The sequence below is a fragment of the Myzus persicae genome, unplaced genomic scaffold (genome assembly GCF_001856785.1).
Source record: "Myzus persicae strain clone G006 unplaced genomic scaffold, MPER_G0061.0, whole genome shotgun sequence".
NCBI lineage: Eukaryota > Metazoa > Arthropoda > Insecta > Hemiptera > Aphididae > Myzus > Myzus persicae.
This window is the reverse complement of record NW_019104011.1, coordinates 147,711-157,332: the sequence shown is the minus strand read 5'-3', so window position 1 is coordinate 157,332 and position 9,622 is coordinate 147,711.

The following is a 9,622-nucleotide window of genomic DNA, read 5'->3' as shown; positions in this document are numbered from 1 at the left end:
TGTGTGTGTGTGTGTGTGTGTGTGTGTGTGTGTGTGTGTGTGTGTGTGTGTGTGTGTGTGTGTGTGTGTGTGTGTGTGTGTTTGTGTGTGCTGAAAACGTATATCATAGCTAATGTATATAATATTGTATGTTTGATTTCAAGGCCTAACATACATTTGATAGATATGGATGAGAAACGGGGAGGGGATATTTAGACACGTAGGTGATATGCATAGATTGTAGGGGGGTATGCTGTTGCATGGATATCATATGTATAGATGAGAGTGGAGTGGGTACAGCCCGACATTTATGTGATTGGCATAGATGGGAGGAGAAGGGACATGGCTTCACACATACCTGATAGGTAAGGATGGGAGGGGTAGGGATGTGGAGCGATTGTGTACGTATGTGATAGGTTAGATGGAATGAGAGGGGGAGGGGTATGGTGGTGCACGTACGCGATAGCAAACGCACGGATAGACTAGGAGGACTTAGGACTAGGCACTAGAACATACATTTTATACTACTCATAGCATACATCTAAACTAATTATAGTTGTGACACCTCTAAGAAACTATTGAAGAGCGTTCAATGACACGTCATCTATTGCTCCTCTCTTCTTCAATATGAATATAACCTTTTTATACCAATGTTTAGCCAGGTACGTGTCTCGTTTTCGAAAGTCATGTTCCAAAGTTGCCATTAAGTCGTCGAGGTCAGGTTACAGTGTACAGTGTACAGACTCGTGTCTTTTCAACGTCGGCCAAGTTCCATCCCGTGTCAAAAATTTATTTTGAATGTTGAACTTTGCCGATCTCAGCTCTTCAAATATCCTCTTCATCTTTTCGCCTTCCGTTAACTCCAGCAATGCGGTGTCGTTAGAATCTACTGTAGACATATTTTATTATATGTCTTAACAGCGTACAAAGATACAACAATTAATTCTGTGAACGCATAAAACACGATGCGCACATAGATGCTTCAAGGTAGCTTAGCTAGTGGGCAGTGATCAATACATGAAAATAATTTTCGAGTTACAAAAATAATTTATACTAGTCAAATCTATCGTAACAATGTTTTGTTGATTTTGTATCAGCCAGAAAAATATTAGGAACCCTATTAAATACTATTATAAATGTATTCATTTAAAGTTAAAAAAATAAAAACAAACGTTTTGATAGTGTGATCAAGACTAAAAATATCTAATTGATGATTTACTTTAATTAACATATTATTAAACCTAATTACAACTTGTGAAAACGTGATCTAAAGAATTATCTCAGGTAATATATTAAATGTTTATCTGTGGATATACCTTATGACTAATATATTATTATCAAAAAAAAACACTTTAAAAACAATCTTAAAAAAAAAAAACATATTTACTACACAAAATAAATGGGAAAATGGACTTGAGTTAAAATACCCATTTTAAAATGAATGTTGATAAGCATTTTTTAGGCTGAAAAAATACGATCGTGTTGGCTGAGCCATAATTTTGTTTTATTTTTGTGTTATATGACTTACAATTTGTCAATTATCCTAGTATTATCATGATTAATATTTTTTCGAACATAAAACGTAAAATCTACCATCAAAGATTAAACCACGAGAACAATATTGTGAATTGTGATACGTAATGTATTTTTAACGGTAATATTATTTTATAGTCGAGTTCGAGATTTAAAACGAGTAACTACTCTGCAATAATGTAATAAGTACAATATGTAGGTATATGTCACACTATTTAACATGGATATCTTGGAGTCTAATTAATGTTATAGTTCGGATGCATAACGTAGAAAATGATTTCCGCAGATATAGTGAACCGTTTATTCTGTTTTGAAACTATATATAAGTACCTACCTCTTATGTGTATATGTCATTATTATGTGCGCGAGGATGATTAGCTACAGTGCATATACGCCGTGCACGTATATGTTATATTATTATTATTATTATTATTATTATTATCATATTATTATAATCCCAAACAAATGGTTCGCGTCTTCAAAGCCGAGGATTTGTCGCTTTATTATATATTATGGTACATATAGGTATACCCTTGCTATATAATATTATGGTAACGAAGAATAAATGACTGCGCGCGGGGGAAAAGTGCGAGTCGCGCGGGTGTCAAATATATACACACACACACAAACACCTACATATACATGATACATTACATGTATATGTATATAACTGTACTCATATATACTGTAACAGTCGTCGGCAGAAATACACATAAATCGTGATGGCAATAAGCTCCTGTAATAATAACACACCGTATAAATACGACGGAAGCCGTGTTAATGGTGTGACGCGCTCTCCAGCACATATTATTATATATAATTAGTGGTCGTGCGGCGTAGGGAGGGTGGATGGTTGCGAGACCAGCGTTCCTATACTCTTCAAGACGACAACACGTTTTATGCGTCTCGGCGCGCTTATATATCTAGTGTGTGTGTGTGTGTGTGTGTGTGTGTGTGTGTGTGTGTGTGTGTGTGTGTGTGTGTGTTTCGTATCCGACGGTATAATCCCTTGGACAAATTAATGGTTTAGAGACGGCATTAGGCAGCGGAGCAATAGCAGGGTTGTTACGTGTTTTTAAACGAAACGTTTCGAGCAACGTGTTTTATATGCGTATAAATATATTATAATATTTTTAAGATATCGACGTATTTAAATATAGCAATGACAAGCAGAACAACAGATAACAGGTAAGCATTAGATGTTTCAAAATAAACGTTTGGATAATATGGATGGAGATCATTTGACCAACTACATTATTCTACGATGGCGTAAATATACCACGATTTATTACCGGCAGCTTAGAATTTAATGTTTTCGAGGGGGTTTTTTCATATTTTTTCATAGTTTCCAATTTTTAATGATCAAGTGCATGCATATTCAACAGGTTTTTAATCCATTCAGGGCCGTCCCGGACGAAATAATAAAGGATCGCTCGACAACTATCTGCTAGTTCCTACGCACTGATAAGTAGACATATTTTACACCATATTGCAAAATATTAAATATTTTATTGTGTTCTCTATTTTACTATCTTTTATACATTTTGTTTTATCACATCTTGACTAGTAAATTGGGATAAAATATTTTCAATAACAAAATTCAGAACACTGTTGTATTGATTATACTATCATGGAATGATTGGAATGAATAATGATACAAATTACAAAATTACCAAATATTCAATAACTATTAATTCAATAGTAAATACTAAATACTATCAATACTAATATTAACCCCTATAAAATAATAATAATTCAATGGTTATAGGAATGTATAGGCAAATTTGTATACTGGCATCCTGTTATAATATTATATAATATTATGTACATTGTTGGATGCTTAAATATTATTTAAGTATTTGTGTTGGACATTTGGCAATCGGAAAATTAACTTCATATTATTATAAATTACAATATATTATTATGATATTATTTGTTCTTTGTAGTATTTACAAAATTATTTAAAGACTGTAAGAAATAAATTATAATTTGCCGAGAGCCAACTCAAATACTTAATATATCAATGTGCCAACTGACATATATCTATTTTACTCTTGGGGGTGGGACATCCCCTAGAACCCCGCTTTATTGGGACGACCCTGAATTCATTATATTCTAGTTAATATGGTTATCAGTGAAATTATTCTACCACCAGACTGCGAAGCATTGAATTACATGAACATTATAGTATAAGCCTACAGTTTTTCATGTTTTCCCATAATCTTAACCGAAAAAAAACTAGTTGAAACATTTCTCACTGCTCAAATGAATTATTCCAGGATTTTTCGATACATATAGCCACAATGATAAAGTGGTATGTATATATCATATATAATATAAATATATGTAAATTGTAAGGTATGTGGGAAAACGTCAAAGAATGGTCATCTGTAAGAATTTTGGGATAGAATATTTGATTGCGGCCGAAATTATGCAGAAACGCTGCAAAAACAAGTGCCTGAAGTACATATTAATATATTATTGTTTCCAAGCTTAATTTGAATTTAATGCGAAAAGACAAACGAATTCGATACGAACACATATTATGTTTTACATTGTGTACGTGCAATCACTTAAATCGTGCTATTAAAATAGATGGATGTTTCAAAACACATCTTTGTATTATACCGTATTGGTCATATTACAAGTACTAAATTATCGAACACTGCAGACTGGTACAACACAACAAAAGACAGTAAATTTCATTTTAATAGTTATTGCCTTATTGAAATTTCAGCGTAACAAATGGAAGAAACTTAAAAAGGCTCTAACAAATTATTTATTTTTATTTTCAACAAATCGAGAAAAAAATAAACATAGGTGGGTACAGTCAATTATTGTGTCTAAAACCTATTAATACGTATTTGAAGGAAAAATTGTATTTCTCTTTTTATGGAAATTATCAAGGCAAACAAAGAAAAGAGAAAAAATATGTTTAACAAAAACCTTGATAACCACTGCAGTTATCGAAAATAATAAAATTCTAAATTTCTAATGATTTTAAAACAAACGTTGGGCATGTCCTGCATGTGATGAGATTCTCATCATTTAATATTTTATGACAGACTGCAGAATGCATCTAAAAGACAAAATCATAATCTTTAACATTTCTACAGTTTGCAAAATCACGAGGTCTGGATCTTACATTCTCCAAAATCCTATTGGATTTTCTCAACCATATATAAATTTACAATCTATAATAGTTATTTAGATCTTAAATATTAAATTATTCAATTAAACTACATAAGATAATGCAATTTAACTTCGTTATACCTTATAAGTTATAACTTATAAGTTACAACTAATATATTAAGGTATGTAAACATGTGTACCTAATGATAGCTAATGGTTATAGTTGTCACGGCTTTTCTTAAACGAAAAATACAATTAAAAAACTAACGTTATATAGCTATAGAAACTAAATCAAAATGTTCAGATATCCACTAACTATATTAATACTCGTATTTTAAAATGATGCCAATAACATTGAATCTCCCAAAAAATCAAGTAGATGCTGTAAATTATTTATTACGCATGTCATATTATACAATATAATACCTAATAGATAGATATTATATATTATAGTATTAATATTTTTAATGAAAACTGGGGAACAAATGCACTTTACCCCGGCAAAATGTTCGATTTTTTTTTTGGAACTTACTTATATTAATTATTTAAGAACGATGGTGCAATTAGAATTTATTTAATGGTATGTTAGCTGAAGTCAATTCTCTACATAAATCTAAGTTGAATGACGATATTAATTGTTGTTTATCATTTTTTTCTTTTTGTTTACTTAATCGAATATGTTTAGCGACGTTCACTACTAATCTCAACTTCTCATAATTTGAAAAAAAGGATTGAACCGCCTGTAGTTAAAACGCTCTCCAAATTCTTTTACAAAACCTTTATAGTTGGTTAGAACGAGAGCTTTAAACTTTCGGCATAACTTTAAGTGATTTAGTAAAATCTAATAGATACACGGCAAAACACGAATCGAGCAATATACGGTAGGTTCTCTACGTCGGTCGTAGACAAGACGGCAACTAACTGTACATTATTAAACGTTATGTCAAAATATCTGATAAAATTGTAATGACTCGTGGTTTTAGATAAGTTTTGACTATGACAATTGACGAGGGTTATCGAAAATTCTATTTAAATAGGTATAACCAATATTGAACTCTCTCAAAAAAAGTTATAATTTGTGAAATACAGATAATCAAACTTCTATAAGATTCAGTTAATAAAATATAAAATTACGGTAATTTTCAACATTTTGAAAACCGTCAAATATACACTTAAAAATAAAAAAACACAAATCATGCGCTTATAAATAACAAATGGTAAAATATGCAATTATATGCAAAATAAAATTTTGATATTTTGAATATAGATGTCATGAAACATATTTCTGTGTAAGAATAAATGCTATTGCACAACCTAAAAAAAATATACGAAATCATAAACATCCTAACCATAATAATATGATATTAATTTATTAATAATTAGCCTAGATTATTGTTTGGGAACTTACAAAATAGGTATATTATAATATCTTACACATCAATGATGTGATGTCATATTCAACTGGAGACTTAAACGCGTGTACATGATTTATTTCATGTATGTTTGGAATGGTAATAATTAATTTTCATTCTTATTTGTTTTGAATTAAAACTTATTTTAATATTATAAGCGTCAACAACATACGTAATCAGCATTAAACTCATGTTCTATACTGCATTGCGTTATGCGTGTCAAACATATAAGTATACGTTATATTCTCCTAAAATAATTAAAAACGGCGGGTACCTACAGCTTTGTATTTTATTATAATACAGTAAAACCTTGTATTAATTAAGAATTTAAAGCTTATTAAGATTTTCGATAATTTTTACTTGAGCCGTACCACCGTAGAGCACAATAATAATGCATACCAATGCGAAACTCTATAGTCTATATTAATAAATAATAATGACGATTTCGCCGCGAACAAAACTTTTAACGAAACAAACAACAATAATCATTACGCAATATAGACAACTGAATTATTATTATTTATAATACCGTTGCCATTATATTAATATATTATACTATATACGTGACGTGCGAACGGTCTGTCATTTAGGTACTGCCGCTACAACGGCCCATTGTTGTGCCAATGACATCCGGAATATTAGCGACAAACATTATTATATTCGTTCGCCACACCGCGAGCATATCATATCCATTTGTCGGCGTCCCCTCGTCAGTAAAAAAAAAAAAAAATACAACAACAACAAATCGAAAAGAAGAAACGCGCCGAAACACATGTATAATATTATTATATAAAATATAATATTGTTGTACGTCCTATTCGGCCAGCGGAGTATCACCTCTGGTCCATTAATCATATTTTGGCGGCCGATTTTTATGTTTTCATCGTAAAAACCGACGGTTACGATCGTATATTATAATATACACGCACACTGCACGTTGCACGCATACAGGTTAAGCTCGCGGAGATTTCCCCCCCCCCTCCGCCGGTCACCCCCTATGTTATTTGTGTGTGTGTGTGTGTGTGTGTGTGTGTGTGTGTGTGTATACATCACACATATTCTGTTTTTGTTTGCTGTGACGACTACGGGTGGGTCGGTCTGCGCGGGGTAAACCGAACGAGTGAGCCGCGGCGGCGGCGGTGGGGTGTCACAATGGGTGCCGCGACCAGTGATTTCAGACATGCCTAGGGATAATAATAATAATAATCACACAACGATAACAATAAACGATGACAATAACGGATGCCGCCGCTCCGGCGATTATTATATACGATTTTTTTTTCTCTCGTTCTCACTTCTCCCCTTCCGTCCGTGCGGTCGCGGCACACACAGGGGCAGATGACAGGCGGCGGCGGCGGCGGCGGTTCGGCGGCTTTGTGACTCTTTTTCACGGATTCAAATGTTTACGGTAACATCTCTATTTGTGTGCGCCACTATATATACGTGTGTAAGTCACCCCACACGGTATATGTACACCAAGCACATAATATTATATATACACACATATACACACGCGGGTAGTACGTTACAAGGTGTTCCCCCCCCCCATATTTTATGCGCGATATAGTATCGCGTGTGTTTGTACATCGGCGAACGAGCGCATTCGCCTCGCGAGTGACGCGGACGGCATTTTCATTACGATTATTATTATTATTATTTTCAATGCGTCTCGCACATGCAGTCGTATAGTGTGATGTATTATATTATTATGCGTTCCGCAGTCGGCATTGTGCTCGCTATTTTACATTGCAACGAAAACTTATAATGCCGACGACGGCGGGCTGCGTGCAGAAGCGATGACTTCTGGGCGACGACACCCGCTGAGCCGCGAGCCGCGAAATGCGCGCGTCGACGGGACAATAATAGCAACATCGTTATTACAACGATATTATAATATAGGCACACAGATTATGTGTTGGATATAATATAAATTTATATGTAAGCGCACCCGGCGCTTTTCCTGTAACAGGAATATTGCGATTTGCAGCAGCTACCCACTGTCGGAGACCGATGTATTAATGCCACCATCGTCATCACATACACGACACGCTTGTATAGTAAAAAATTTGCGTCTATATGATAATCAACTGAACTAAATTTTTTTTTTAAATTCAATTATAATCAGCACATAACAATTACAACAAATATTATCAGTATAGTGACATACTAAAATTCAGTTTTTCCGTAAAGCAATGCTTGTGGCGGCATAATTGAGTTATTTAATAACTTACATATATTACATTTTATACGATTTACATAATATTACATTGTATGTACGCTTTATTCTATATACCTAATATGCACGTGTATGCGTATTATATACTGACTAGACTGCTGGAGTAAAACCTAGTATACATTTGCAATTTTAAAACGCTCATAACTTGCTGTAAAATACAAATGTAAAGTAAAATCTACGAAAGGCCGTAGATAATATTCTTATTTATTAATTTTAGATTTGATAATAATATCAAAATTGATTGAGTAGAATGAACCATTATATAGGTACGATGAGTTAGTAACGCGGTAACAACACAACGCTATTCACTTTATAAATTAATATAATTACAAATTATTATTGTTAATACTACCTGGATTCTATAGCAGTAATAGACCTAACGTATAATATTACCAGACATCAGTGTTGGAATGAATACAAGGCACCTTCAACAATTATTATTTGAATAAGTAAGTACCTAGTGATTAACAAACCATTAATTATAAATACGGCAAATACCTACTATTCAAATATTACTTACTAAATAATTAATAAGTTGGAGTTTATTATACATACATAAAACATTTTATAGTTCCTCAACTATATAAAAAATAGTATTAAGTAATCTTTTAAGTAAACTATACTTATATGTAAAGACCAAAAAAGAATAACAACATTATTGAGTAGAGCACTTCCCCCCTCCCCTGCCATAATAAATTACTGGGCACGCCACTGTTTTATATTACAACACTGGAAATTCTAATTCATAAAACGTCGAACGTTGTATTTTATTATTTATTCAAAAAGGAATAAATTGAGTTTGATTTGTTAACAATATTATTTTAAATACTAAAATAGATAACCAGGGGCCTATTCCACCAACACACTTTGCAACTTTTCACCAACGAATTTGAGCAGTCTTTTTTATTATTATTTAGATAATGTTTACCGGTATTAATTTTTAAACTAGGGACATTGCATACGCCTATCAATAATAACTCGTATATCACCTTATTATATGCATAGCTGTATTTCGCATAGCTTTTACTTTTGGTAAACAAAATAAAGAAGTTTTGAAAAATGTGCACAGGTGTTTTGAAGCTACTATAAAATACAATATTTGTCTGCGTTATTGGCATAACAATGAATATTTTAAACAATTGTTGTGATTGGGAGCGGTATGGCAAAGTATCAATATTTTCTTTTCAAAGTAACCCAAACCCATCTTATCTGTAAGCAACACAATAGACCATAAATATTTCGAAAACACCAGTAGTGGCTATTTAGGTTCGAAATTACTTCACAAACCTTTGTATATTCGTAGTGCACTTATAGCGTTGGAATAACAAAA